Below are 8,080 nucleotides of genomic sequence, written 5' to 3' on the forward strand. Positions count from 1 at the left end.
ATCCCGGTACTGTTTTTAAGTAACATATTACAGTTTCTATATTTCTGGTGCTAAACTCAAATAATATATCTTCTTTAGTAAAAAATAACAGACCTATAGGCCTACTGTATATGACAGATGGCACAATCTAACTAAACATGATGCTTGCTGTAAACTATGAGCTACATTATTTGAGCATTCATTATGACATTGATATGATCTGTTGTGGTCCAGCTTATGTTTCCTTTTTAATATTAAGATTTTTCTTTGAAATCTGTATTAGGATACCCTAATCGTTGATAAAAAAATCTAGCCTTTAAGGAAAGCCTGACATTTTCCTGCAGGTTTGATGTAGACTAAACTAAACTTTCTGAGGTGTTTTACTTATTAAAAATTCCCTCGCATAAACTCGCCGCGAGTGAGACTGAGAAACTGAAAGCGTGTCGGAAAAATTATTTTTTGTTTGAAAAATTATTTTTTTGATACGAATTTCGCTTGGGATAATTTGTTGGTTATTTTAATGTATTTTTGTTGGTCACTTATCTACAAAATAAACAAGAATATTTGAGGTGAAGTTCAAAACTTTAAACTAAAACTGTTAAATAAAATATTAATATTTAAAATTACAGTGAATTATTCACAGTTTCAGAGTAGCCTATATAAGGCTAAATAATTTTCTGTAAATGACAATCCATATGCGCCAGTTTCACTGTTAGCCTATTCATTTAATCAACTGCTTTGACCACAATGAGCCAGGCTTTACAAACTTATTGTAAGAAAAATATCTTATGGAGCGGCGCATGTCACGTCTGAGCAGCCGGTGCATGAATGGAGCGCTTGCATCACTGAGACGCAGCCCTCCGGTATACAGACACTTCCAAAACAGCAGCACAAAGTGGAAAAATCAGTGTGTGGAGGATCTGTCCAATGTATTATTGAGCATTTTCTCATTTAAAGTTTCAGGTAGGCCTACTTTGTGTGTGAAGAGCAGGTAATAACCCTCTCTACTCCAGTGTTGTAAATGCAATCTGCAACATGATTTCAAAACAGCAATGATGTTGCAGGTCAAAAAGAACCCATTTAATGCAAAACTAAATGCATTTCTCCACTGATTACTTGTATTAACAGGAACAAGTCTTGGAGAAATGTTTTCGAGTTGTCATGAACAAGACACGCAGTTTGAATTGTGAATGAATGGAGAATGATTGACAGGCGCAGCGGCGGGAAGCGCTGAACTGAACATGAATTTAACCACGTGTATATTCATCTGTACTACACATTAAACTATAAAATGGCTTCAAAACATTTCAGATATAGTAGGCCTACATGACAACTTTCTAGTGCCTTTTAATAGGCTATCTTCCTGGCTTTTATTGGTTTATAAATTACATCGAATATAGCGCACACGCAAGATTGGATTTGGATCAGTACCAGCTGGCCGATAGCTGATCCAGCAAAAATATGCAGTATCGAACCGATATCCGATCCAGGTATTGGGATCGGTGCATCCCTAGTTATTTTATTTTCAAGATCTGAGGTGAACTGGCAACACGCTAATAAATGTCACGTAAAATGGTGTTCATACTCACATTGGTAGCATATAACACTGAATAAAGCACATAATCAGTACCTGAGGTGATCATTGGCATTGTAGTTTATGTTGTTGCCCAGCTGTGGCATTGCAGAAATAAAAACCCTTTCATAAATAGACATTTTAACACGGAAATGATAGCTTGTATTGCATGTCACATGTAGTTTGGACCCGGTGTTAGAATGGTAACCTTTTTTGAACCACATTTACCCCCAATAGTACATTAAAAATATCTTTAACCAGATGAATCAATGACATCTTCTAATCTATGTACTGAACACTTGTCCTTCATATATTGTCTAGTGAACTAAAACAAAAACACTGTGATTTGCTGTAGCTGGATAGTGGTGACATTTACGTCCCAGGAGATGCGAACATGTTGGCCTTTAAGTCTGACATTTATCTAATCTATCTAGTGTTGTAAAGAGCGAACAAAGATTGAAGGTGACAAAATGAAATGAAGTGCACTGGAAAAATTGGAACTATGTCAGTTGCAGATACTACAGAGCATCCTGACTCCTTTACCCTGATTCACTGTTCCCTGCATAAGTCCACTAATACACTACCTGAAAAAAATCTGGTCACCGATCCAAGTTTTAGGAACAACAAGTAATGACTTCTAGTTGATCATTTGGTATCAGAAGTGGCTTATATGAAAGGCAAAGGCCTCTAGATTACGCTTATTTGACCAAAATAAAATATGATCATGCCTTGATTTTTAATTATTTAATTAGGACAGTAAGGTCTGACTTTGCTTAGACAAAAGTCTTGTCACTTAACAGAAATAATTTACAGTATAGAATATAAAGTCATGGTGCAGTGGAAATAGAATAAATATTGTATATGATTCCCATGAGCTTGGAGGACTGCATTCATTCATCTCTGCAATGACTCAAATAACTTATTAATAAAGTCATCTGGAATGGCAAAGAAATCGTTCTTGCAGGACTCCCAGAGTTCATCAAGATTCTTTGGATTCATCTTTAATGCCTCCTTCTTCATCTTACCCTAGACATGCTCAATAATGTTCATATCTGGTGACTTGGCTGGCCAATCCTGGAGCACATTGACCTTCTTTGCTTTCAGGAACTTTGATGTGGAGGCTGAAGTATGAGGAGCGCTACCCTGCTGAAGAATTTGCCCAAATGTCTTGATTCCTCAGGCTGTCGATGTTGCCATACACTCTGTAGATCTCTCGCATGACCCCATAATGAATGTAACCCCAAACCATAATTTTTCCTTCAGCAAACTTGACTGATTTCTGTGAGAATCTTGGGTCCATGCGGGTTCCAATAGGTCTTCTGTAGTATTTGCAATGATAAGGATGCAGTTCAACAGATGATTCATCTGAAAAATCTACCTTCTGCCACATTAACAAATGATCAACTAGAAGTCAAGTTATTATTTGTTGCTCTTACAACTGGGATAAACGACAAGACTTTTGTCAGGTAGTGTACAGTGCACTGAAGGAATGCAGTTTTGTCTATTAGTAAAGTATTTTGATTTTAGTCATGTGTACGAATGTTAATTTAATTAAATTATAATTTATTTAGAAACCTACTTTATTGGACTTGATCGGACTTATATTCTGATGTGGTCGCCATCTTGTAGTCGGATACAGAAATTCATTCGGCCTGCAAACTCTAACTACATTAAGGGTATTAACTAGCTGCTGAGTGTACATCAGTGCATTGTGGGATTGATTGAGTCAAAGTCCCTTTAAGGCAAGTCACTTCACTCGATGGCTTGAAATGCCTCTCGGGAAGTATGCTCAAGCATTCTGTCTAAATGGGGAAATGGGCACGGTGGCCCAGTGGTTAGCACTGTTGCATCACAGCAAGAACGTCACTGGTTCTAGCCCTTACCAAGCAAGCCAACGTTTCAGTGCAAAGTTTACACGTTCTGCCCGTGCTCACGTGAGCTTCCCCCGGGTTCCCCCAGCCTGATCTCACGAGAAAACGTAAGTATTTTACATTTTGACAGTTTAGTGGCTAATTCGTACGAATTCGTACGAGTTCAGTCGTACGAAATGGTACGATTTTAAAAAGGAGGCGTGGCACCTAACCCTGCCCTTAAACCCAACCGTTATTGGAGAATGAGCAAATCGTACTAAATTGTACGAATTAGATCGTACGAATTCGTACGAATTAGCCACTAAAAAAAAGTTACGAATTGCCGTGAGATTGTGTTGGTTCCCCAGTTTCCTCCCATCGTCCAAAAACAAGCAGCTTAGGCTAATTGACTAATCCAAATCAGCACCATAGACATGCTCCTAGTAAGTAGTTGTCTCTTAAGAGCAATCACGATCTGCTCATTAGTTACTACAGCAGGGGAGTTATCGAGATCTACCTGAGCTCAAACTCCCCTCTCGCCTTGCAAACGGAAGGGAACCCCGGGCTCGAGGATGTTATGAGCTCAGGACTCTCTTCCAGGACAGCATGCCAAACAAGCTTTATAATCAATCATCAGCTAAGTGTCTAAAGAATTTTTTGGCATTAAAAAAAATCTATCATTTTGACCTATAAATATACTTGTTTAACATAGGTTTATGGGCCAGGGTTTCATTTATGGTAATCTAAAGCACACATTAATGTCATTTCATTAAAACAGGTGAAGACAGAATTATTAGCCTTTCAGAATCATTAGCCCCACTGCAAAATAAAAACGGAAAGAAGATTTTTTTAACACATTTGTAAACATAGCAAGTTTGTTCTGTAGACAATCAGAAAAAAATTTGCTTATGGGGATTAATAATATTGACCTTAAAGGGGTTTTTAAAAATGTTAAATCTTCTTTATTCTAGCTGAAATAAAACAAATAAGACTTTCTCTCCAGAAGAAAAAATATTATAGGAAATACTGTGAAAAATTCCCCGCTCTGCTAAACATCATCTGGGTAATATTTGAAAAATACAAATAAAAATGTACAGTATTCATGTATTTAAAATGACACTTTTGTAGAATTGAAGGTTGTAATATAACACTACAATTTAAATTACAATCAATTTCTGTACATGTGCATTATGCAGCACTGCACAAATGTACATTCATTTATAACAAAAACGTTATTGAATACGTGGTCTAAAATATTTTAATTCAACATTGTAACAAAGGTAGTTTGAAACATGTCAGGGTCATAAAAAGTACACATGAGTGCTCTTTTATTATTATATAATCAGTAAGTGCACACTATTTCACAAGGGTTTAAGCTAGATTATCAGTGTTGGATCTGGGCATTTTTTTTTTCTGGAGCTCATTCAAATCCTGAGATCTGCTAGAGTTTCAGAGCGGTAATATAATGCAGTGCAGAGAATGAGGCACATTGTTAAGTGAATTCACTGTGCCTGGAGTAGGCTTCATTTATTCTCACGGGTGAAACCGAGCATAGCTTTACGTGATGGTACAATTGTCAAAGGGAAATGCTCAGCTCAGCTGAAATGATCCCACATACATTACTTCCACACATCTGGATTTTTACACTGGTAATGAAAGAAACTGCCTCTGAAGAAGAGCTGCTCTCACTCGACATGGGCAGAGATGAGAGTAAATATGAGGCAAAGACCTTTAATTTTAGATTTGATCTATTCTGAAAGCTAAAATGACTTTAAAATGGCAGATTTTTTACTCATAATTTGACCACAAAATCAGTCACGTTAGCCAAAAATACACTGCATGGGTCAAAATAATTGATCTTACTTTTATGCCAAAAATCAGTAGAATATTAAGAAGACCATGTTCCGTTAATGCGTTTTGTAAATTTACTACTGCAAGTACATCAAAACTCAGTTCGTGAATGTGTAACTTACGTACTTACGATTGATTAAATACCTGCGTGGAATTATGTATGTTTTAGTTTCTGTAATTACATCTTTAATTACACTGTTGTCCATCCTTTACACCTTAACCCACACTTAAACCTACCAATACCATCAAACCTATCCATAACCCTACCCATATCCCACCTCAAAAGCACCAGAAGTGTTCTGCAGTACAGTGCATCCGGAAAGTATTCATAGCGCTTTTGGTTGCAAGTACATAGCAGTCAAGGCTACATAATATAAAGTAAGGCCAAGTATTGTCCATCCTAACAAACCAAACATCAATGGAAAGCCTATTTACTACATTTTCAGGTGATGTACAGTATGATCTGAATTTAAAAAACTGAAACTTGTGACTAGTTTTGGGGTAACCTCCTCAGGATGAGCAATTTTTGTTCCCAACCATGTTCCCAGAGGCACACCAACAGTACATATTTTTAATGTCTCCCTTCAGGAGTCTCTTCTGATGTTATGATAAGTTGATTCAGGCGTGTTTGATTAGAGAGAGGTTGAAAATGTGTACTGTTGGTGTGCCTTCAGGAACAGGGTTGGGAAACCCTGGTTTAGATTCAGTCAAACATGTAATATGTCAGTCTAAGCTCATCAAACAGAATGAATGCGGAGATCTGCATGGCTCGAATAGTTCAGGTGGGCATCTTTATTTGTGTATCATTTAAAAATATCCAACTATTTACAATCTGGCTCAAAAGAATCATTTAAATGAGAAATGGGAAAAAAAAAGAGTCACAGTTTTCAAGAAAACAATAATCAATAATCTTACATCTGCAAGCAGTTTCTGCAAGACATTTGTGATGCGCTTAAAGAGTTGGTTCATCTTCAGAACACAAATCAAGATATTTTAGATTAAATTTGAGAGCTCCCTCATCCTCCAAAGACATAGAAAGGGTCCTGAAATGTTCAAAGTGCAAAAAAAGGAACCAAAAACATTGTCAGAACTTTCCATGTGACTTCAGTTTTTTAACTATAATCATACGAAGCTCCAAGAACACTTTTGTGCACCAAAAAGGCCGCATTTACACTGCACACACTGTTCAAGTGACTCAATTCTGATTTTTTTCTCCCATGTGGCACAGATCGGATATGGCCCATGTACGTGTAACAAATCACATGGATTCCGATTAACTCAAATCAGACTCAGGCCTTGTTCATATGTGGAAATTGATCCGAAATGTATCGGATCTGTGTTCACATGTCTGCAGTGTAAGCAGGTAGATCGGATTTTTCACCTGTCAATGCGAGTCGCACATCATTAAAAACCACAGCGAATGACGTCAAGTCTTAAGTTTTAATTTCAGAACAGGCTTCAGCAGCAGTCGCAAACCTTAAATCTCATACACGAGGACTAAAACAGCTTTTATATTGTCTTATAGCACAGCTTTTTAGGTATGTTAACGAGAGCGAGAGAGCGCAATGTCCGCCACGTAACCAATATAAACTAATATAAAACTAGTGCATACATCACGTGCATAAACCACGCCAGGGACATTACGTTAAGATGCCTAAAGGTAAAAAAAAAAAAGCCTATATATCAAAAGAAGACGGCCAAATGAGAACCTTTCTGTCATAAACTATAGTAAAAAAGCTTGTCAAAAGCTGCGAACAGATTACATACAGGAATAGATAAAAGAGCCATCTTTTATTATCAGCTGTCAGTCCGCGCCCGCTCTTTTTTCCTGGTCATTGAACCTTTGCCGTGTGTTGTGTAAATGCAGACGATCAGATACCAGTTACTTTTAAAAGGTGATGTAAGCAGGTCATCAAAAAAATCGGATACAGTCACAAAATCAGAATTGATCATCAAGATCTGCAGTGCAAATGCAGCCAAAATTTTTGATTGTTTATGGAGGATTCGAGATTTCATCTAAAATATCTTATTTTGTGTTCTGAAGATGAATCTTCAAGGTTTGTCTCAATGGAATGACATGTGGGTAGAATTTTTTTATGAACTAACTGCCAAGTAGAAGCTTGTCATGTAAGACAAATGTCTGAGGATATATATATATATATATATATATATATATATATATATATATATATATATATATATATATATATATATATATATATTTATAAAAAATATTGCCTTAAAGCAGTGTTTCTCAACCACGTTCCTGGAAGACCACCAACTCTGCACATTTCCATGTCTCCTTAACCAAACACACCTGACTGAGATCATCAGCTCGTTAGCAGAGACTGAAAGACCTGTAATGGGTGTGACAGATGAAGGAGATGTCTAAAACATGCAGTGCTGGTGGTCCTCCAGGAACGTGGTTGAGAAACACTCACTTTAAGTGTTGGTGACTGAGGGTATATTTACAGTGGAGATCAAAATTAGAGAACCAAATTTCCTAAACCAGTGGCATTTAGGAACACGCTCAACATCGCTTAAATGTTAGCGGGAAATGGGAGTTTTTAATTTCAGTAACAATTGGTACCATAATTTCAGTATCGTGACAACACTAGGACACAGTTCACCAAACTTGAGCTTTCGAACACAGTGACATGCAAAACGCCCATTCCCATGCATATAAATGGAAGTCTATGGGGCGAAAATTGCAATTATTAGCTCTAATGTGATTTTTTTTAAATTTATTATAAAAATTTATAAATAAAATAATAATAAAATTTCTAAAATTATAAATATTTAATTAAATATTTATGTGATAGTAGGG

The 8,080-nt window shown here is 36.7% G+C and overlaps 1 protein-coding gene across 1 annotated transcript in view; it reads right to left on the reverse strand.

Annotated features, from left to right (window-relative positions):
• The window catches only part of dipk2aa (divergent protein kinase domain 2Aa), a 419,818-nt gene that overhangs the window by 199,669 nt on the left and 212,069 nt on the right, over window positions 1-8,080 (reverse strand). The gene's annotated exons all lie outside the window — the stretch shown is intronic.

Source organism: Danio aesculapii, chromosome 2 (assembly GCF_903798145.1).
Source record: "Danio aesculapii chromosome 2, fDanAes4.1, whole genome shotgun sequence".
NCBI classification, from domain to species: domain Eukaryota; kingdom Metazoa; phylum Chordata; class Actinopteri; order Cypriniformes; family Danionidae; genus Danio; species Danio aesculapii.